The sequence below is a fragment of the Ctenocephalides felis genome, unplaced genomic scaffold, assembly GCF_003426905.1.
Source record: "Ctenocephalides felis isolate EL2017-DRISC unplaced genomic scaffold, ASM342690v1 CF-g0.4_SCAFFOLD_01886, whole genome shotgun sequence".
Taxonomy (NCBI): Eukaryota; Metazoa; Arthropoda; class Insecta; order Siphonaptera; family Pulicidae; genus Ctenocephalides; species Ctenocephalides felis.
This window is the reverse complement of record NW_020538040.1, coordinates 98681538-98705969: the sequence shown is the minus strand read 5'-3', so window position 1 is coordinate 98705969 and position 24432 is coordinate 98681538. Positions and strand designations below refer to the sequence as shown.

The 24432-nt window shown below is 29.3% G+C and overlaps 10 non-coding genes across 10 annotated transcripts; all 10 read right to left on the bottom strand.

Annotated features, from left to right (window-relative positions):
• Nucleotides 1-10098: 10098 nt before the first annotated feature.
• On the bottom strand, nt 10099-10171 carry Trnar-ccu. The gene has a single exon. It is a non-coding gene; the product is annotated as a tRNA-Arg (tRNA).
• A 77-nt stretch (nt 10172-10248) lies between these two features.
• On the bottom strand, nt 10249-10321 carry Trnar-ccu. Its single transcript has one exon. It is a non-coding gene; the product is annotated as a tRNA-Arg (tRNA).
• Nucleotides 10322-10398: 77 nt separating this feature from the next.
• On the bottom strand, nt 10399-10471 carry Trnar-ccu. Its single transcript has one exon. It is a non-coding gene; the product is annotated as a tRNA-Arg (tRNA).
• A 77-nt stretch (nt 10472-10548) lies between these two features.
• On the bottom strand, nt 10549-10621 carry Trnar-ccu. The gene has a single exon. It is a non-coding gene; the product is annotated as a tRNA-Arg (tRNA).
• A 77-nt stretch (nt 10622-10698) lies between these two features.
• Trnar-ccu lies at nt 10699-10771 on the bottom strand. Its single transcript has one exon. It is a non-coding gene; the product is annotated as a tRNA-Arg (tRNA).
• A 77-nt stretch (nt 10772-10848) lies between these two features.
• On the bottom strand, nt 10849-10921 carry Trnar-ccu. Its single transcript has one exon. It is a non-coding gene; the product is annotated as a tRNA-Arg (tRNA).
• Nucleotides 10922-10998: 77 nt separating this feature from the next.
• Nucleotides 10999-11071, bottom strand: Trnar-ccu. Its single transcript has one exon. It is a non-coding gene; the product is annotated as a tRNA-Arg (tRNA).
• Nucleotides 11072-11148: 77 nt separating this feature from the next.
• Nucleotides 11149-11221, bottom strand: Trnar-ccu. Its single transcript has one exon. It is a non-coding gene; the product is annotated as a tRNA-Arg (tRNA).
• A 77-nt stretch (nt 11222-11298) lies between these two features.
• Trnar-ccu lies at nt 11299-11371 on the bottom strand. Its single transcript has one exon. It is a non-coding gene; the product is annotated as a tRNA-Arg (tRNA).
• Nucleotides 11372-11448: 77 nt separating this feature from the next.
• On the bottom strand, nt 11449-11521 carry Trnar-ccu. Its single transcript has one exon. It is a non-coding gene; the product is annotated as a tRNA-Arg (tRNA).
• Between the last annotated feature and the right edge of the window lie 12911 nt (nt 11522-24432).

Genomic DNA, 24432 nt, shown 5'->3' with positions numbered 1-24432 from the left:
ATTTTTAAAAATAACAAAATTATCAAAAAATAATTTTAAAAAAATTTTGAAAATTGTAATTTTTTGAAAATTTTGAATTTTTTTTTGAAAATTTTCAAACTTACAAAATTTTTTATTAATTTTGTACAACCATCCTTAAATTACCAAAAAATCTAATTTTTCAAACTTTTCAGAATTTTCAAATATATAAAATAAAATTGTAAGAAATTCTGTACTCTTATAAGAAATTCTGTATCTAGCTCCGGATTTTATTGCAAGAATCGCATTTAGTTCTTGTGGTTCAAACACTTCTATTTAAAACTAAATCTTATCCGATAATTAGATAAGAAAATCTATCGTTTATATCTTTATGTAAAAATAATTTTTCACCCATCGATGTTGCGCCAGAAGTCGAAGCTTCCGTGGACTTCTCCGGTTCTATTTAAATTTAAATTTAGTTTCATCTCCTGATTTGTTTGTTGTTTTGTTTATGCGTTCGGGATTTACTTGCACCGATCTGTGAATATTTTTCGTCGTCTATTATTAGATATTATGTCATAATAACAAACTCAATCACTCTACTGTGTGAGGCCATAACCTGTTTGCGAAGAATGAAATGTTTACGCATAGTAACCGAACTAAAAGCTAGTGAAACATGTGCGCGATCACTTGCAGGGATTGGAAATATTTGCGGTCACAGTTTTATTCCACAAATATTGATATTCTGTCGATGCAGAATAATAGATTGATCGTGGGTACAGCTCTATTGATAGAAAAGAACTAGTCAGGGTAGGTTATAGTAATCGCTACAATGAGAATTTTTATATATATTTACGTTTCAAAGGTTTCTGAACATTTTGGCATGACTTAGAAAAAAATGGATAGATTTCGAGAACACGAATCCACCGATTTGAATGATTGAAAAACATTCCATTCCTATTGATAATGAGGATACATGTTGATTAGTTTTTGGCTAAAACAGGTTCAGTCGAACGAAGATACGGGTCAAAAAGTGCCAAAAATAGATATTTAGTTTTTTTAGAGAACGTAGCGCCCGATTTCAATAATTTAAAAAACATTTCACTTGTATTTTTTTTTATTTATTTCAGCCTAATGGCCTAGATATACATCATTATCTTAAGCCACAATAATACTTTATATACAATAAAATAAAAAGAAAACTTAATCAGGGTGGTGGGCCTCTTCAGCTCTGTGACAGAGCACTGGTCTTGTAAACCAGGAGTCGTGAGTTCAATCCTCACAGGAGGCAACTAATTCAATATAATGTATTTTCTGTATTTGCATTTCACTTGTATCAACAAAATTAAGAACTGGTTAAAATTTTGGGAAGGCAGACCAGCGGTTTTGGAGATAAAATAAAGAAAAAATCCTATTTGGCTGTCGGAAATGATAATCAGACATCAAATCATCATGAACTTTTCGATATGTATAATTTGTGACAATAAAATTTTCTATTTTTATTTCGGAAATAGTTCATTATTTTAGTATATTTCAATGAATTTTTGCAATTTGTAAGTTCATAAAATTTTAAGATGTTCGTTTAGATCACAACTTTTGGTCAATTTTTTAACAATTAAATACAAGAAAACGGCCCAGGCGATCTTTATCAAAACCTAATTATTATGATTTTCAACTTACTTCTTTGAAGTCAGAAGTGAATTTTTGCTCTAATAAACGCACGCACATACTTTCAATTTTAACAGAATGGCTTAAAATATCGAGGAAACAAAATTAGAAAATCGGATTTTCTGAAGTAAAGAGCAAGCCACTCCATAAACTTAAAAATACTTTATTTGTAAATAATAATTTAATTTTAATAACACATCATGCGAAACACCATAACTAAAAATGTTGCAATATATTTTGCCAAATATTTAATATACAAAACAAATAATTTATATTCACTTGCAACTAAATTTTGCTTCTCTACCCTATCATTTTTCAATATTTCTACACTATTTTTAGTTTTATAATTCATTTCTTTTAATGTTCATTGTTTCATTTGTTAGTATACACCATATACTAGATAAAAAAAAACCTGAAGATGGTATGTACTTAACACTGAAACTTTCAGAAACAAATCTAAAACAGCTTTTTTATTTGTATTTTTCTTTTAAATCTATAAAAAATAAACAGTTTGTTTTGTTTACTTACAATAACTAAGATATGTACAATAGTCTATTTCGAATTTGTCCATTATGATTCAAAAAAACATTACCAAAAAGCGTTTAATCTTTTTTTTTTGATTATTTTTGAACAGCAATTAAAACCTAATAGTCCTGTAAGCTGTTGTGCTGATTTTGACTTAATTCTAGTCTATTTAAAAGATGGCAACCCAATCAATTGTCACATCTCTGTATGATATTTTATTATTACAATTTCTGTAATAGGGCGAGTATTTTTATTGGTGCAGCAATGCCGGGTGAGGGCTATTTTCACTTGGAAACATATTGCTATCTATATTTCCAAGTGAAAATCGTTGTCACTGCTGCCTGACAACAGGCTGCTCGAAGTGGGTATCGAACCCGGGACCTCTGAAACAAGTCCCGTCGCTCTTAACCGCTTACCTACGGGCGAGCTCGCGTTTTATCTTGAATGTATTTTTTTCACTTATACCATATTTATATAGTCTATTTTTAAGAGTTTGATATCCTACATATTGACTTTTGCGGTTGACCACACCTGCAAAATAACATCTCGATGTAATATACTAGATTTACTATATTCCACTCAACCATGTTTGATTGTAAATTAACACATGGAGTTAAAATAGCAGGATATGACCTAGTCATTGTTTTTGAATGAGTTTGTTAAAATGAAATGCGTTTACTAATAATTTCATTACTATGATGAACGTACGTTTTCACAAGCACTATTATTAGTTGAGATAATTAAATTGTTATTGTTATAAAAATACTAAATTAACGAGATCTTTAGCATAATGGCAATCGTTAGAATCGTCTCAAAATTTTAGTTAGTTTTCTTTTTTCATATATCTTTCTTGGTATTTCAAACGGTATATTCTGAAGAAAATGCAGAATAAAACAATACATAATTCAGTATGTGTGTTCATATAATTTCCTTGAGATTTTTCAATTTTCCTTGAATTTCGCTGCAATTCGCCCATAGGCCAAACCGTTTGAGATACGAAGTTGCAATATAATATATGGAAGAAAAACCAAAAATATTGAGATTATTCTAATGAAGTAAATTTTTTATATATTCTAATATATATGGCTTTTTTAGAGTTTATGAAATAGTTTGAATAGTTGCCTAAACTTATCAGCACTTTGTACTTAAACATCTAATTAATCGCACATATTCTATTCTACAAGCTAAACGGTAGCTTTTAATATTCTATATCGTAATTCAAAGTTTTTAAAACCTCAGAAAAGATTTGATTTGTTTTTGAGATTTTTCAATTTGTTCGAACATTTTTGAAAACTTTGAAATTATTTGAAAAATTTTGAATATTGAAAAAATTCCGAAAATGCCATTTCTAAAAGTTACAATTTTTTTTTGAAAAATTTGAATTTTTTTGAAAATCTGGAAAATTCTTCTGAAAATCTTTTATTTTTTTCTTTTTTTTTTGAAAATTTTGAAATTTCTTGAAAGTTTTTCAACCCATATGTCTATTGATCCATACTATCAAAAATATCTAACAATATCGTATGTTTTTTAACTTCCCTTAGGGTAAGTTATAGTAATCGCAAAAAAATCGAAAATGAAAATTTTTATATATTTTTACGTTTCAGAGATTTCTGAATAAGTTGGCATACCTTAGAAAAAATGGATGTATGTGTGTGTGTATGTGTGTGCGGATACAAATTTTCGTCGACGATTTCTGGAACACCGATTAACCGATTTGAATAATTCAACAAACATTTGATTCGTATTGATAAGGAAATTAGTTTCTGGCGAAGGCAGGTCTAGCCGTTCCGAAGATACGGGGCAAAAGGTGCCAAAAATGGTAACTCATTTTTTAAGAGAACGGAGCGTCCGATTTCAATAATTCAAAAAACATTTTACTTTTATTGACAAGATGAAGAACTGATCAAATTTTCATGAAGGCAGGTCTAGGGGTTTCGAAGATCGAAAAAAAAAAATTTAAAAAAAGCCATTTGGCGGTCAAAAATGATCATTAGAGATATGCACATCAAATTACCAGATATTTTATAGAGATTTTAACAATAAGTATAAATTTTGTTTACATTCCTATGGGTTCCGTACCAATGTTTATCCGTTCGACGGCGACGCGGCGCTCACGCGCTTTGACATTTCGTCTTTATGCAGTTAAAGCAGCACGATTGCTTTGAAAAAAAGTTCAGAATTTCCAAAATATGTCGAAATAAAAAAAAACATTTTTTTTCAATAAATTTTTTTTTCAAAAAAAAAAGTAATTTTTTGTCAAATTTATAGTTTCTCAAAAATCTAATTTTTTTCGAAGTAAATTTTTTTTAAAAATGTTAATCGTTTTTAAAAAAAATAATTTTTTAATAATTTAATTTAATAACGGAAAGTTCCAGCAATTTGCTTTAAAGCACGATGCCATGCGCTCCACTAGTTGAATAATTCAAATCGGTTGATTCGTGCTTCCGGAAACGTAGACGAAAAATTGTGTCCGCACATACATACAAACACATCAATTTTTTGTAAGGCATTTTAAAACGTTTAGAAACCTTTGAAACTTAAAGATATGCAAAAAACTTCATTTTCGATTTCTGGACGATTACTATAACTTACCCTACGCGAAGTTAAAAAAGAAATTGGAGCTTTTTAGTTGCTCCAGAAAATCACAGAGATCCAGAGAAGCACATATAGAAATCTATATATAAATAAAAACATAAGAAAATGCTTATAACATCCAATTGCTCTTTTTTCAGTATAAAATTAAAATTAATATTCAAAAATTATTCATATTATTAAGACAAGGTGTGAAATGATCACAAAAAATTTAGACTTATCATCAATAAATCTTATTTACGGTGATAAATCAATTATGAATTCATGAATAAATGAATAATAACGATACTGCATGGGAACATGCTAGTAATATATTCTGATATTAATATTGAGTGTTACACTGTTTATGAAAGTCCTATAAATTTTATGACATATATAGCTAATTTATATATGGAATAGTTTTTAAATTTATGATAAAACAATATTACTCAAATTACAAAGTACTCAAATTACAAACTAAAAAAAACTATCTTCTATCGCTTCGTTAAAACTTTATAGGTCGTTGACTTTGTAAAACAAAAAACAAACTTTGATAATAACTTGCACGTTGCCACTACAAGTTCATTTATAATCTATGTATGAAATTAATCAAATGTTACCATTAACTTATAAATATTCTATAAATGTTATTCGTCGATAATAATTAAGTAACAATGCTTTCATTATGTAATTCTGTTCAGTTCTATTTATTTTGATAGTACTTGTAATGTGACATCGTGACCATAAAAAAAAGTTACATACATGTGAGTCGCTTTGTAGTAGACAAAAATAGATGTTTATGAATAATTAAATAGATGTTTCTATAATTAAATATGGATTTAGTGTCACTCCTATAAAATGATTTGCGTTGATTTCTATATATGGATACAATATTTGTGATATAAACGTTATTTAAAATGTATTTAAAATATCAATCAGTTTTGTTTTAATTCTTTATATGTATATTCGAGTTCCATATATCTCATCTCCAAGTTATTATTGTTATATTAATAAATAATAGTTTGATTTTTGTTTTTATACCAACATTTCAAATTTATAATTATAAAGTTATTTATTAACTTCCCGTAGGGTAAGTTATGGTAATCGCAAAAAAAATCGAAAATGAACTTTTTTATATATCTTTACGTTTCAAAGGTTTCTGAACATTTTGTCACACCTTAGAAAAAACGGATGTATGTGTCCTGTGTGTGTATGAATGTATGTGCGGATACAAATTTTCGGGGACAATTTTGTGAACGAGGATCAACCGATTTTAAAAATTCAAAAAATATTCGATTCATATTGATGGGGAATACTGATTAGTTTTTGGCAAAGGCAGATCCAGCCGTTTCGAAGATACGGAACAAAAAGTGTAAACAATTGTAATTCAGGTTTTGATGTAACGGAGAGTCGGATTTGAATGGTTCAAATAACATTCTACTTGTATTGACTAAATGTAGAATTTACTAAACTTTTGGAAAGGCAGATCCAGCGTTTTCGGAGATACGGAGGAAAAAGTAAAAAAAATATATTTGGCGGTTAAAAATTATCAGATATTTTATAGAGATCCTAAAAATGAGTACTGATTTTGTTACATTTTTTTGGGGGTTTCGTACCAAGATGTTTAATTTTTAAAGTTTACTTATACGCTTCAAACAAATTTCAAAATTTCCAGTTTTTTTTCAAAATTTTCAAAAATATACAAAGTTGTATGTATTCAGTTTTAAAATCAGATTGATTCATTCAATCTTGTTAATGTAAACATTCTTAAGTGATGCGATAAGATCGACGTTATATAATATATGAACGATAAAATATATTGTATTTATAATTATCTATTCGAAAATATTTGAAGTAATTGTTATTATACATTAATAATTATTTATTGATTACTGATTTTTTTCCTCAAATATTTAACTCTGGTACGGGAAGTTCCAGCAATTTGATTTAAAGGCACGATGCCACGCATCACTAGTTATAATAAACAACTAACTAATGAACAAACTCTTACAAATTATTATTAGTATGAGACTTTTTTTTAAATTTTGAGAATTCATGAGAAGTTCCAGAAAAGTGAGATGGCGTTTTGTGACCTGAGAAAGTACCAGTTTTATTTATATTTTTGGTTGGATATATTTATTTTTTTATAATTTTCTCCTTGGCTTCAACAGGCCTAAGAATTTATCACCGATGTCGTAATACTTGTTAATATCTATTTAACGCATTTATGTAAATTAGTTATTTCAACAAAACTTCTAACCAGAATCGAAACATTTAAGAAATTATTTGTTTTACAATATTTTTGTATGCACATTAATTATTAGAAAAAATATACAATTTGTCATACAAATTTTGCAGACGTCACATTGACTATTAAAAAAAAAATTTTGCACTACATACTTACGGTGAAATTGTTTTATGGTAACGAGAAAATCACTCTCGGGACTTCTAATAAATTTAAGATTTTTATAATATTATAGGATTTTTATAATTTTATAGGAAAATGCTAACTTAAAATAAAAAGTAACACTTTCTGATGTAATTCAATTCCTTTCGAACATAAAACTAGCAAATTATCTGGCAAAAATATAATTATTTTCTACTTAAAAATACGATATATGACCATAATTACCATAAATATACCTTTTGTCATAGGTAACATTGTGATATGGAGTATGCTCACATTATATAAAAATATTCAGTAAAAATATACATCACCATTAAATAAAGTCAAGTTGGAGAAAAGCGGGAAAGTTCTAAATGATGATAAATGACGCCATACGCGCAGGATGCTTTCTAAACTTTTTGATTCAATAAGCTTTTCGTCAATGAATAATTGTTTTGTAATTTTTGAAATTTACTTTAGAATAATAGATATAAAAAAAAACATTATGAAAAATTATGTTCAATTAAAATATTCCCATTCAATAATTACATGAATTTTGAACTATTTAAAGCACATTTAAGTTATTAGCTAGTGGTGCATGGCATCGTGTCTGAAGGCACATTGCTAGAATTTTTCGTTACGTAATTTAACATTTTTAATCTTTTGAAAATTTTGAACACATCAAAGATTCATTTTTTTTTTATTTCAAAACGACGTTTTTACATTTTAGATTTTTTTTTTTTAAATTTTGAGTTTGGTTTTTGCATTTTATTGCATTTTTGACCGTCAAATTGCATTTTCAATTAATCCGTCAAAATATAAGTAAAATTTTTGAATCATTTATATCGGATGCTCCGTTCATTCAAAAAATGAATTACCATTTTCGACACTATTTGCCCCGCATTTTCAAAACGGCTGGATCTGCCTTCACGAAAAACTAATCCCCATCAATACAAATCGAGAATCTTTTGAATCATTCAAATCTGTTGATCCATGTTTTCGAAATCGTTATCAAAAAATTGTATTTGCATATACATACATACATACACATTCACACACACACACACACATACATCTATTTTTTCCATGATATTCCAAAATTTTCACAAGTCTTTGCAACGCAAAGATATGCAAAAAAAGTTAGTTTCAATTTTTTGACGATTACTATCACTTACCGTACAAGAAGTTAATAATTTTACATGTGATATTAAATAGTTGAATAAAAATGTTTATTTTAATTTTGCTTCATTATTTGAAACTTGTGCTAAATATAGGCACATTTCTCTCAATTACACAAATTTTCTGGATTAAATATGCTCTAATAATTCTAATATTGTTTTTATGGAATTGGATGATTAGATGAACATGCATTGGGATGAATTCTCCCAAAATATAAAAATTAATATTTAAGATAATATTTATAGATTTTTTTTTATTATTGGTTGAAAAATTCAAGACACGTTTCCTTCATGGCAAATGGAATAAAAGCCCCAAACAAAATCGAAAAAATAAAGTTGCACAAGTTGCAGTCTTATAATAAATGAGATTTGCTATTTTTATTGGGCCAAAATTTATTTATTCTGCCTGTGCTATACTATAAATTATTTTATCTTTGAACAAAATTTCAATTATGTCTAATAGTGTTTTAAATAATAAATGAAGTCCAAACCTAAATAAACATAAAGTATGACAGGTCAACTTTATGCCCAAATGAACATTATTCTTTATTCAATATTTAATGGTTTCCTTTCTTTTATTTACAGGTAAGATTGATTTTCAACCTTCTTTGTTTGATGTCGAACACGTGGCAAATATGTAACAGTTCAACTCTAAGGGTAATGTAAAACAATATTGTACGCATATTAATTATCAATAAAACTACTTCGAATAACTTTGTAAAATTACCTATCTATAAAAAACTTTCAAATTTTAATTAACATAGTTTATTATTATGTAACAGAAGTGTATTCGTCAATAGTTTTTGTATTCGTATATATTTATTTCGATAGTGGGTTACAATTATAAAATTTACATTTCTTTTCTTAAGAAAATTATTCAACGATACACATTTTTTGTAATAATAGTGCAGTGGTTTGGTTTAACATTAAAATTACTCTTGGTTTGAATATTAGTTTTAGTATTTTTTAATAAAATACAAGCATCCACAAAAGGATTAGTATGAAAATAATTAAGATGGGACGAATTTTTAAAAGATAACAAAAATTTTGGAATATAAGACAATTTAATGCATCAAAATGCAACGAAAGATAATGATGTAATTGAAACTGTCAATGAATAATGTTGGACAAAGTATTGTAAAATATCGAATTTAATATTTTGAAAGCATTCGAAAGCTTGATGGTACTATGAAAATGGTCACTTAATTAAGTCATTTCATTAATTATAGCAGTTTCTATATGTATATCCATTCTAAAGCCTTATTTCATTCGGCGATATCTCATTCTTTGAACAGCTGTAATACCTGACTTGCTTGAAAATATTTTCCATTTTAATAACTTCAAAGATTTATAAAAACTACGAATAATATAGAAATTATTTCAATAAACTTATGTTGTGTATAAGTACGGCGCAAATGTAGAATTTGTTTTATTATTTTTATTATAATTATTTACGGAGGACAGGGTAAAATATTCTTCTGATTTAGGCATTTCTCATTAAATCAAGATTTGTATTATGATATAACTTTAAAATGTTTATTTATGCCGATTTCCTTGTTGATATAGGTACGCATACAACGACCTCTATTCTGTTGTCTACAAAGATCTCTATTCTGCTGTCTACTTTGATAACGAGGCTAGGTTGTATCAAAGGCATTACAATATAGAATTTGCAAAAAATAACTGTACCTCCCGGCTTAGCAGGCCGATGCCTTATCCATTAGGCCACAGGGGCTGCATGGTGTTTACCTTGATAACGAGGCTAGGTTGTATCAAAGGCATTTCAATATATAATCTTGCAAAAAATATAAGTACCCCTGGTGGGACTCGAACCCACAATCCCCGGCTTAGGAGGCCGATGCCTTATCCATTAGGCCACAGGGGCTGCTTGGTATGTACCTTGACAACGAGGCTAGGTTGTATCAAAGGCATTTCAATATATAATCTTGCAAAAAATATAAGTACCCCTGGTGGGACTCGAACCCACAATCCCCGGCTTAGGAGGCCGATGCCTTATCCATTAGGCCACAGGGGCTGCTTGGTATGTACCTTGACAACGAGGCTAGGTTGTATCAAAGGCATTTCAATACATAATCTTGCAAAAAATATAAGTACCCCTGGTGGGACTCGAACCCACAATCCCCGGCTTAGGAGGCCGATGCCTTATCCATTAGGCCACAGGGGCTGCTTGGTATGTACCTTGACAACGAGGCTAGGTTGTATCAAAGACATTCCAATATAGAATCTTGCAAAAAATAACTGTACCCCTGGTGGGACTCGAACCCACAATCCCCGGCTTAGGAGGCCGATGCCTTATCCATTAGGCCACAGGGGCTGCTTGGTATGTACCTTGACAACGAGGCTAGGTTGTATCAAAGGCATTTCAATGTATAATCTTGCAAAAAATATAAGTACCCCTGGTGGAACTCGAACCCACAATCCCCGGCTTAGGAGGCCGATGCCTTATCCATTAGGCCACAGGGGCTGCTTGGTATGTACCTTGACAACGAGGCTAGGTTGTATCAAAGACATTCCAATATAGAATCTTGCAAAAAATAACTGTACCCCTGGTGGGACTCGAACCCACAATCCCCGGCTTAGGAGGCCGATGCCTTATCCATTAGGCCACAGGGGCTGCTTGGTATGTACCTTGACAACGAGGCTAGGTTGTATCAAAGACATTCCAATATAGAATCTTGCAAAAAATAACTGTACCCCTGGTGGGACTCGAACCCACAATCCCCGGCTTAGGAGGCCGATGCCTTATCCATTAGGCCACAGGGGCTGCTTGGTATGTACCTTGACAACGAGGCTAGGTTGTATCAAAAGCATTTCAATATATAATCTTGCAAAAAATATAAGTACCCCTGGTGGAACTCGAACCCACAATCCCCGGCTTAGGAGGCCGATGCCTTATCCATTAGGCCACAGGGGCTGCTTGGTATGTACCTTGACAACGAGGCTAGGTTGTATCAAAGACATTCCAATATAGAATCTTGCAAAAAATAACTGTACCCCTGGTGGGACTCGAACCCACAATCCCCGGCTTAGGAGGCCGATGCCTTATCCATTAGGCCACAGGGGCTGCTTGGTATGTACCTTGACAACGAGGCTAGGTTGTATCAAAGACATTCCAATATAGAATCTTGCAAAAAATAACTGTACCCCTGGTGGGACTCGAACCCACAATCCCCGGCTTAGGAGGCCGATGCCTTATCCATTAGGCCACAGGGGCTGCTTGGTATGTACCTTGACAACGAGGCTAGGTTGTATCAAAGGCATTGAAATATTAAATCCATCTAATATTAACTATACTCCTAGTCGCGCCTGAGGAAGTTTTAATTCAAAATTTATATTTAATTGTATATAGTGTAGTTTGCTAAAAATAAATTGTTGTAATTTCATCGCTAAAATAAGACTTACTCCGTTCTATCAAATTCATTTTTCAGTATGAATTATAGTATAATTTTATGTAACTAATGTAACTTTAATATTGTATACAAATATTTAATAATATTGTATATCTTTTATTTTTGAGAAAACATGAAATATTTTCACTCATTGTGATACTTTTGTAGTATCTTTATCGCGCTGGTGTACTCCAGTATATAGTCTAAAAAAAACTATTCGATCAAAAATATGTAAAATGCTTCTAAAACGATTTTTTTTAATCTTCGAATGCAATTAAAATTAAATTAAATACAATTAAAATTCAAATGTTTTTTCATTAATATGTATATGTATGTCATTAATGATTGCTTACTGTTTTATAATTACTAGACTTACTATTATATAATTACTAGACTTACTATTATATAATTACTGCATATATGGAACTATTGACCATCGACGGTAAAAACTAATTATGTATAATAAAATGAATAACATCAGACATCACGCTTAAAATGCCTAAGAATAATATAAAAAAATATTTTGAGTTTTATTTATTACAGTTTTATATAAGTACTCATAGAATCTATTTTTTAAGCATAGCGTAGTACGGAGCACTATGCGATTTGACTTTGAGCAATTATATTGTGAAAGTCAAACCAATTATACAACAACAAAAATCCCATATCAAACAAACAACTATCTGACAATGTTCAGTAAAAGCTAATTTATCATTGTAGAAATGTTTTCTTGCTATATTTTAAAAATTTGTTACCTGGTCTTAGGCGGGTAAAAATGGTACAGCCAGAGGGCCAACAGAAACAATAATAATAAAATAAATAATAGTAGCATTATTTAACCAACTCAAAATATAAGTTTTATGGGTTCAATCTTTACAGATATAGCACTGTATGCAACCCTAATCTGATTTAGAAATTCTTAATCTTAGCTAGAATTATTCAACAGTACATAATACCTATAAGTACATTTTTTTGATTAATTATGCCTGCCTGCATTTTCGTGTAATACTGTTTTATCATCTCTAATTATGTTGATGATTCCAAAATTTCCAATAGTTGGTCTTAACCGAAAAAGACCACTTCAGCAACAACATGTTGCATGACGAAAACATTGGAGATTCAAGCTATAAATAAATCTATTAGAACACGAGAACTTGAAAACAATGCATGCAATGGAATAAACGGGCTCTATTCTATTTAAAATATAGATTTTCATGAATATAGCATAATTAAAATTTATAAATAACGTTTCAATTTTTGAGTTCTTCCAATTATCGTGACAACCATGCATTACCATTAATATGCAGACAATTTTAAGACGAAATTAGCTTAAAATTAAGGAAGATATAAAGTCGATACCTAAAACTAAACGAGTTCAGCAAAGAAAATTTAAATCTTTTTGAATTTAGTAATATGAATATTATTTTTTGAAAATAGTAATATGAATGTGTTTAACTATTTTAAAAAATAAATCAATACCATTTCTAAATGCTATCAATCAAATAAGCATTATGTTTTCCAAATTTCATTGAGTTTTTGAGAACAGAAGGTATAATTGTTTATCTAAAATATTGATTACAAAGATACTACTCTGCTTCAGATTTTTTTCCTCGGACTCATGACTGTTAATAATAATTGAAACCTTTCAAATATTTTTGGATTTTCGAAAATAATTCGGACACAGCCTGGAAGATCTTTCCCAAAAACTTATCAGCACGATTTTCGAGTAATATCTCCTAAATGTCGATGTTGTTATCGAAACATTTTTGAAGTAAAACTTTTTTAGGCGCGACTAGAGAGCAAGGCTGTACAAATGCAACGGGAATAGCGTTACGCCCGAACAGTTTATCATTCGCTCTCGATGAAATCATTTGTATATGCGTCGATTGTGATTAGTCGTCGTTTCGCGTGAATAGAGATCTGTCGTTGTATGCGTACCAGCATCAACGTTGTATGCGTAAGGATACAAGAAGGAAATTGGAATGCCATTATTTTTGAGGTTGCAGCGTAGTACAAATCTTGATTTAATAAAAAATGCCTGAATCAGAAGAATATTTTACACTGTTACCCGTAAATAATTATAACAAAAATAATAAAACAAATGAAACGTTTGTGCCGTGTACGAAACGTATGTTTATTGAAATAATTTCTAATTATTCGTAGTCTCTATAAATCTTTTAAGTTATTCAAATGGAAAATATTTTTATAGGCAAGACAGATATTACAGCTGCTTAAAGAATGAGATTGTATCGTCATCAAAAAGTAAAAAAAAATACAATACAATGTATGTTAATTTTATTACATGAAGTTGTTCAAACACAATTACATGATGAGTGAAATTGTGAAAACAATGTTTTTTTGGCGTTGTTTGACATAATTCACTGTGTGAACGAATATTATAGAATTTATCAATCAGCAATTACTTCATTTCTCTAATGAGGGTTCAAGTTATAAATGCTAATTACAATGACAAACCGATCATGTCATATTTGAAGTATGACTTTACATTATTATTTTTAAATATTATACATATTTTTAATGCTATTATGAATATATAATTTATAATTTATTTCTATATAAATATGCATAATGGATGAAATTAATAAATATGTGCATCACGAGTGTTACAATATTACTTATATACATTATTCAAAATTGTTTTATGATGTATTCATTTTTAACTTAATGCCATAAAAAAGTTCCACTTCAATTGCGTGTGAAATTTACACGCACTTTTTTTCGTTTAACTAATTAATACGAATCAATAATATTTACTATTGAACTTTATTCAGCATACGATTGAACAGGACGTTAAACTAAAAACGTAAGATTAACGAGTCCGATTTTTTTTAAAGAAAACATCTTTTAATTTCGGGAAGATAGAATAATTTCATGAAATCATACGGGCATTTATTTTGAATATGTTTACATTCTCAACGTCCTGGATCTGGCAAATAATTCCCACGATGAATATCTGAAGTCTCAATATCTAGCACAACGCCCTCGAGGCGTAATTATTGATGTCCATTTGGTATTGCCAACGTATGATCATGGATCTCTCGATTACATTTTTCTCGGTGCAATCCGATCTGGACAACAGCCTCCCATGGTCTATTGAACAGGTCAACTACTGGCCTAGTAAGAGATCACTAAAAAAAAGAATCCAAATCCAGGGATAATTTATGCTAATTCTAAGATATTCAGTTATAAAAATTTAAAAAAAACTTTTCTTCGTTTCCATATTTCATTTCCATTATTATCTTCCCGTAGGGTAAGTTATTGTAATGGGCCGAAAATCGGAATTGAAATTTTTTACATTTCTCGACGTTTTGAAGGTTTCTGAACATTTTGGCATACTTTAGAAAAAGTGGATGTGTGTGTGTGTGTGTGTATGTATGTACGGATACAAATTTTCGCCCACGTTTTCGGGCGTACGGATCAACCGATTTGAATGGTTTAAAAAACATTCGATTCCTATTGATAAGGAGATGTGCTGATTAGTTTTTGGCAAAGGCAGGTCTAGCAGTTACGGAGATAAGGAGCAAAGAGTGCAGGAAATAGAAATCGAGTTTTTGAGAGAACGGAGCATCCGATTTGAATGATCTAAAAAACATTCAATTAGTAATGATTGGGAGAAGGGGTTATTAGTTTTTCGCAAAGGCAGGCCCAGCCATTTTGGAGATACAGAGCTAAATGTATAAAAAATGGCAGTTTTTGAGAGAACTAAGCGTCCGATTCAATTGATTCAAAGAACTTTCTGCTTGTCTTAACAAAATAATTGATTTTGGATTTTTTTTTTTAATTTTTTGTATATCGAAAATAATTCAGATTTTATTTTTAATTCTGACTATAGTTCTAATATACTTTAAACAAATAATTTCAACTCTGCAATTCAGTTTATATAATTCTTATAAATATTAAACAATGTTACAATATTTATAATAATCTATTTGAAAACATTCAATATTCCTCGAACATTTCGTTACGGTACGGGAAGTTCCAGCAATTTGCCTTAAGGCACGATGCCACCCACCCCACTAGTTTATCATTGGAATAATTGTTTTAATAAACTAAGTTTAATATAAGTTTATGTTTTCATAAAAAATTGCGATTCGCTAATTTTATGTTTTCTCGACGTTTCAAGCCATTTTGAGTCGAATGAGACCAAATTTGGAAAAAGTATATGTGTGTGTGTATATATGTGAACAAATTCTTTGCCATAAATCGACGATTTCTCAAAAAACGGCAAGACCGATTTCAAAAATTTAAAAGCCATTCGATGTATTTCGATGAAGACTAGCGTTTATCAATTTTGTGCGACGATCGGCCTAACCGTTTTTTCGTAAATAGCAGAAAAGTGAAGAATTTTTCGTCCACGTTTAAGCCCGCAATTCTGAATCGATTTTAAAAATTCAAAAATCATTCGAAAGATATTGGTTGGGAATCGTCTTTGATAAAGATCGGCCAGGCCGTTTTCTTGTAATAGAGTGTTAAAAGAATTTTTTTTGACAATTTTCATGAATTTTTTTTATGGTAAATTCCATAGTCGTATAGATCATACTAAAATATTACGGCCCTACGAGAAGTCGTTTAATTTTAAATATTCGTCAAAGTTTGCAAAAATTACTATCGTTTTTTTGGCGTTTGTCAAAATTAGGCCTTTCATCGACGTTTGCTCAGAAACGACTGAACCGATTTCAGAAATTTAAAAGCCATTTGATGTATCTCGATGCGGATTATCGTTTCTCAGTTTTGTGCGACGATCAGCCGAGCCGTTTCTTTGCAATTTGGAAAGAAGTATTAAACTTTTCGTCCACAAGCTAATACTACCGAATCGATTTTAAAAAATCAAATACTGTTCGAAAAATATTAGTTGGGAATGATACTGATTAGTTTTAGATGAAAATCTACCGAGCCGTTTTCTTGTAATTAACTGTTGAAAAAAAAATTTAAGCCGATTTTTATGGAACCTTTTTTGGCGATTTATCATGGTCTTATAGAACTTACTGAAAATTTGCGGCCTTACGACAAGTAGTTTAATTTAAAAAATGAGTAGTTTTTTTGACGTTGGTTAAAATTAAAATTAAACGATTTACTTGGTATAAAGATAAAGTACTTGGTCTTAATGAACATACTAAACTATTTAAGTCCTACGGAAACAGGTTGAATTATAAAAAATGTTGATTTTTGAAAATTTGCTTTCAGAAAAACTCCGAGTTAACGTGTTTTTTCTTTTTCAATTATGTGTAATAAATCCACTCGTAATACTTTTAATCACTCATAAATTAATTTATTTTTTATTAATTAGGTCGATTATTCACACATATCGGGAAGCTCATGTAACTTGCCTCAAGGCAAAATATCTATACCAACTAGTTACTGTATATGATTATGACTTTTAATTGAATGATACTCCTATTCTACGTTGGGGATGGTTATGTTACAATTCTTTAATAAAACATGACACGATGTCAGATTTAAGAAGTGATAAATGCTATTGTCAGTCTGTTCCTACACATCGGAAATGAAATCTATAGACAGTCTGTGGAAACGATTTCGTTTCCCATGAAAAACTATTTGGCTGCCCGAAGTTCATTTATAATGCATTCGACGGTCATTCTTCAGTTTCTTCCAAGAGGTGGGCGGTCTAGACTCACGATTACAATTTAATTTCTGAAAATAATAGAATTTGTCTCGGGATTGGATTAATCTTGTATCATATGGTAAAATAATATATTCTTAAAAATTATTAGCAAATTGTTATAATTTTTTAAATATAAATAATTCAAAATGTTTTTAAAATAAAATAACGTTCCTTGCTTTTTTACAGTTTTGTTTTTTTTTTCAGATGAAAAATTAATTGAGGAAGAAATAAATGCAGTATAATATCTTTTGATTATTATCTAAATAAGCTATTTTTTCACTATTATTATGTTATTTATAATTAATTAATAATAATTTTAATTTATTGATTAATTTTTTGTTTAGATACTGGAATTATTTCTATCGTATAATTTTGTACTTTACTTAAAACTTTTAATTTAGCCGAAAAAAACAAATTATATTTCGAAAAAGTCATACATCTTTTAAAGTAAAAACGTGTAAAAATTTAAAAAATAAAGGCTTATTTTGTTCAGAGAATATCTAATATAAATATTTGTTACAGTAATTGATTTTTTTGATGTCAAGCCGAATCGGTGTGATAGTACTGACCTTATAACTGTCCTAAAAAAAATAGATCAAAAAATTATCTTAGGGGAAGTCCCCGAGTGCCGGACACCTAAGATTATTTATAAATAAATCAAAAAATATTTTACGAAATGTTTATTAAATTATATGTAGCCATCTCTACACTCAGGAATGTCTGCACATGTGTGTTTGACGAATATTCTTAGATATTTCAAAAAAAGTCACTATTCACCCTTTTGGCTGGGCCATACCGATGCTCTCAGCTGGAGCATTCATCATAAGATTTTCATTCTTTGACTAGGAAATACGAAAAATGGGGGTATGCAGTGACCGTTAGCACTCATATAGAACAAACATGAATAATTAGAATAAATTACGCCAATTCTCACAAGAGTGCCCCTTTCATTTGGATTTTGAAATGGAAAGATTTATACTCGCTTAAATAATACGTGTTGAATAGAGTGTCCGGCGCTAGGTGCTGTCCGGCGTTACAGGACTTTTTCCTACGTTGTTTGAAAATTATGAGCTTTTAAGTACAACCTAGAGCTTTGGTAAAATTATGACAAATTTTAGTTATTGTGGTTAACTTCTATTAATTTAGTTAATTTAAACTTTGGAACCGTAACCGCGAATAACATTTCTAGGATCACAGTGAAAACAATACAATAATTGACCCAAATTTTCAAGAATTAGGACCTATTGTTGAACTACGAATTAAAGTTTTTTAAGGTCGGATTGGAGAAGCCATCCTTTGAAAAAATTCGTACTAAAGTGTGTTGCCAAGTTTTATCAAAAGTTGGTTTTATTGTTATTTTTTTTGGTTGTGAGCACTGTTGTTTAGTTCGTGAAACTTTAATATAATTTTGAAGTATACGTTATTTAATTGCTTTATAAGATGTACCGTTAATTTTTAGTTAAATTCCAGGTTTTTGGACCATCTGAGCCTTTAGTCTGGCAAAGGTGTTAACAATAAATAATAGTCAATGAAGTTATAAAAAAGCTATTTTGCAATAGATGAATTGAATAAATGGTTATGCTGATATTTCTGCTGAAATGCCAGATTAAAGTTATATCTAATCAAATCTTCATAAAACTTGTATTTTGCATTGGTTGAATAATGTAGCTATTATTTTTTTCAAAATTCAAAATAGGACATTGGACCTATTTGACCCTGGCTGTCCCATTGTACCCTGCCTTATAAAATGGATCATTGCATTGTAAAATGGATCAGGTGACAAATTTTTGAAAAACAACAAAAAGGCACATTTTTACAATGATGAATTAGCTGGCAGTTTTACTGAACATAGTCAGATAGTTGTGTGTTTGATATGTGTCATTTGTTGTGATATAATTGATTCAATTTTCAATTTAATTGCTCAAAGTCAAATTTGGACGTTCGTGCCCCGCCCTACCCCACATATACATATATACAATCAATATTTTTAGATTTTTTTTTACGAATAGAACATGTATTGAACTTCTTTTGATCATTAAAAGTCTCTACCCTCCAGTACTATTATCTCGATTTTCAATATAGTAATTTGCTCAATGTTGGAGAGACAAGACGTTATCGTATTCGTTATTGTTACCATATATAATTACTTGATAACTATCAAAATTTCTGTATTGTATCCTAATATTACGTCCCACTTATTAATTAACGTTGTTGGTATTCAATTCAACTCCACTTTCTATGGTGTTGCTTTTAATTGTACCTACAACATATATAATCACCATGTAATAATTGAATGAAGTATAGTTAAAAGATGGTGTTCGAATTAAGGAACTATTATAATATACCTTTTTTATTTTTAGAATTTTTTTTTAATAAAATGATGTTTTGCTAGAACGACTAAATTACTTTAAATCAGAATAGATTAAATGAAATATCTGCAAATAGTTGAAAATCAATATTACTAACATTAAATATGGAGATTTACTAAATAGTATCTAGAAGAATTCTAGGAGACTATTGCAAAAAATGAGCAACATTAATAAAAATTTATAGCATAATCGCAAATAAGTTGGAAAACTATTCCATATAAAACAACACTTTAAACATTGAAATTAATATCTATGAATGATTTTTCTTAAGATAAATATTATGAATATGAAGCAAATCTTTTTTTCCACCTTGATCGCTGGATGAATCAAACAAATATTGATCAAATATATGTAATAAAGGTTTACATAAAGTGATGATAAATTTCCATAATTAACATTATATTGTTGAAATTTTGTATAAATTTATCAAGAATTTCAGATGATTGCTACTAATTTCTGAAAAAATATAATTCAAAAACACGTAAAAATCTCACTGATACCAATATACCTTATACATATTATCAAATATCAAGAAGAATTCAGGTCAGAAGACTATTGAAAGAAATGTACATGTATCAGAAATGAATGATTTTTTCGCATATTCGCAAAATAAATTGGAGAACAGATTCGACACAACAAAATACTTCAAATATTGAAAATAATATCTATGCACAGAAATGAATTATATTTCTCAATTAAATACTATGAAGATAATTTGAAGAAAATTTCTTCCTGCAATGACCGTTGGATGAATCAAACAAATGTGCATAAAATATATGCAAAAGAATTTTGCATAAATGTGGTAAAGAATTCCGATGATTCAAATATCATACCAATATGCTATTTATATATTGAGGAATGAAATCATAATTTCATCAAAAGCACATATTCTATATCAGATTCTTACATGTTAAATATTTATAAAATGTATAAAACAATCTTGAGCCAATATGTTCTATTTGTAAGAAAAGGAAACTGCACTGGACCTCTTTGTTCACATTGTTCAACTTTGTTCAACTTTGTTCAACTATATAAGGAAATTATTCAAATCGGTTAATCCGTGCTCTTGTAATTGTGGACGAAACCTTGTATCCAAACGTACACACAAACAAGATGTGCCAGAATGTTCAGATTTGTTTGAAACGTTAAATATTCATGTGCAAAATATTAAATTATGATTTTTTTGCAATTACAGTAAGTAATTACCCTACGAGAAGTTAATAATCGATATGTAATAAAAATAATCTAACCTAATAAAATTTTTATTATATTAGCAATAAAACAGTTATTAAAATTAGAGTAAACAGCAATTATTATAATAACTATATAAATCAATATTTATTTTAAATCGTATGCTAATGAACAAATATATAATTTTATTAGCTATTTATTTTTTAATTGAGAATATTTCCATTGGGAATATAACAAAGCACAAATTAATGGATGTATAAATTTATAGCGTGAAATTAAATTTTATGTAATAATAAAATGCATTTATATTATATCATAATGACCTATATAAAATATTATAGCGTATGAATCTGGATTCAAATAATGATTATTTGTGTATTTATTTATTAATGTTGGTTCATGATCCATCAAGATATAACGCAATACAATACACAAGGGTTATATCAAACTGTGTAAATATGGCTGCAAATTTAATTTAATAATTTTGCTAATGTATTAAATTCACGGACCAGAAGTTAGTCTTCCCCGATTCGCTAATATCATTTTGGAATAGTTGGTAATGGAATTTAGAATAAAGGGTGTATGGTCGTGTTTCTATGCAGAATTGGCACCACCTTTATTGGTATTATTCTCAGTATACCCGAAAATTCAAAACAAAAAAATATTTTTACTTTTTCAAGGACTAACAAATAATTATTCAACAAAATTTGCCATTAATAATATAGTCCACACCGATCTGAATAAAATCGCGTTATTTGCTTGTCGATATTTTTTACGACAAAAAGTGACTTAGAAAAAAGGGGTCACTTTACATATTTCAAATGATATCTCGGCCAAATGATGAACTAGCGAGTTGAAATTTTGTATATCGGGTTTTTTTCGAAAAGACCTATTAAAGTGGTATACCCTTCGTAGAGTACGAAAATTTTGTCTTTCTTCGATGTTGTTCTTAAAGCAACTTCATTAGATTCAAAGTTTACATATAATATGATTGGAGCCAATAATGACTCGTGTCATTTAATTTTTATATTGAAAAAATAAATTTTTAATAAAATGAAGATTAGCTTTTAGTAAAGATTTGTGGGACAGTTAATTCATAAAAATTATCATAATGTGAAGAGCATATTAAAAATATATTGAAAATTTTAAAAATAATCTATGAATTACAATTATTATTAACAATCACCGATCTGAAATATCCAACTAAAATTTTTTTAAAGTAAAACTGCGACTAGGGTGTAAATCTGTACAAATGCAACGGAAGTGCGTTACGGCAGATAAGATAAGATAAGAGTGGAGTGCCAATGATTCGTCATTCGCTCTCGATGATATAATTTCTATACGGGTCGATTGTGATTGTCGTCGCTTATGTGAATAGTGATCTGTCGTTGTATGCGTACCGGCATCAGCGTTGTTATCAACAAGGAAATCGGTATAGATAAATAAACATTTTAAAGTTACATCGTAGTACAAATCTTGATTTATTGAAAAATGCCTGAATCAAAAAAATATTTTACCATGTTCCTTAATATTTTACCCTGTTTCTTGGAAATTATTTCTATATTATTCGTAGTTTCTATAAATCTTTCAAGTTATTAAAATGGAAAATATTTTTATAGGCAAAACATAGATATTACAGCTGTTCAAAGAATGAGATTATATCGCGAAAAAAAAATACCATCAGTCGATGAATGTATGTTAAATTTAATTGAATGAAGTTCTTTAAACACAATTATTACATTATCAGTAAACATTTGTTTAGGCGTTGTTTAACATAATCCACTGTGTGAACAAATATTATAGAATTTATTAATTAACAATTACTTTATTTCTCTAATGAAGGTTCATTTCTAAATGCTAATTACAATGACATATTTGAAGTATGACTGTAATTACCTTATTGTTTTTAAATATTATACATATTTTTAATATTATTATAAATATATAATTTATAATTATTAACTTCCCGTAGGGTAAGTTATAGTAATCGCAAAAAAATCGAAAATGAAAATTTTTATATATCTTTACGTTTCAGAGGTTTCTGAACATTTTGGCATACCTTAGAAAAAATGGATGTATGTGTGTGTGTGTGTGTGTGTGTGTGTGTGTATGTATGTGTGTGTATTTATGTGCGGATACAAATTTTCGTCGACGATTTCGGGAACACGGATCAACCGATTTGAATAATTCAAAAAACATTCGATTTGTACTGATAAGGAGACGTGCTGATTAGTTTTTGGCGAAGTTAGGTCTAGCCGTTCCGAAGATACGGGGCAAAAAGTGCCGAAAACGGTAACTCAGTTTTTAAGAGAACGGAGCGTCCGATTTGAATAATTCAAAAAACATTTTACTTGCATTGGCAAGATGAAGAGTTGATCATATTTTCATGAAGGCAGGTCTAGCGGTTTCGGAGATCTAATGAAAAAAGTAAAAAAAAATGCCATTCGGCGGTTAAAAATGATGATTAGACATATGCACATCAAATTATCAGATATTGTAAAGAAATTTTAACAATAAGTATAATTTTTTTTACATTTCTATGGGTTCCGTACCAATGTTTATGCGTTAGACGGCGGCGCGGCACTTGCGCTGTGACAATTCGTCTCTATGCAGTTCAAGCAGTACGATTGCTTTGAAAAAAAGTTCAGAATTTCCAAAATATGTCAAAATGAAGAAAATATTTTTCTTTTCAAAAAATAGTTTGTTTTCAAAAAAAAAAATTTCTTTCAAAAAAAATTTTTTTTTTCAAATAAAAATTTTTTTTAAAAAAAAAGTAATTTTTTGTCATATTCCTAGTTTCTCAAAAATCTAATTATTTCGAAGTAAATTTTTTTCAAAAATGTTAATCGTTTTTAAAAAAATAATAATTTTTGGTACGGGAAGTTCCAGCAATTTGCCTTAAGGCACGATGCCTTAATTGCCTTAAGACAGAATTCCACTTACAGCTAGTATCATTATATAAATGTGTATAAAGGTTAACACGAATAAATGTGCGCATCACGAGTGTTATCATATTACTAATAAACATATTCAAAATTGTTATACAATGTATTTATTTTTACTTAAATGCCATCTTGTACAGTAGCAAATAAGTTTTACTTCAATCGCGTGTAAACCTTACGCGCACTTTTTTTTAATTTATTTTTCTCAGAAAATAATTTAAAATGAACATTCAATTTAAAGTTAATCAATTAAGATTGGGAGAATAGTCTTGAATAAAACCAACGTACTTAGAGGAAAAATTTCACTTACATTTTACTTAGAACGGGGCACAAAGTTTCAATTTGACCAAACCAAATACATCATAACAAACACCACATTTCAATAATACTCCTAGTTAATTATTCATCATTGTAGAAATGTGTTTTTGAAAAATTTGTCATCTGTTTCTTTTTACCGAATCCAATGTCTTATTTTTAATTTTAAAGGTATTTCTAGAAATATTAGTTACATTATTCAACCAATGCGATATAAAAATTTGACACATTTTTTAAATTGCACTGTATATAAACTTGACCTGGAATTTTGCCAG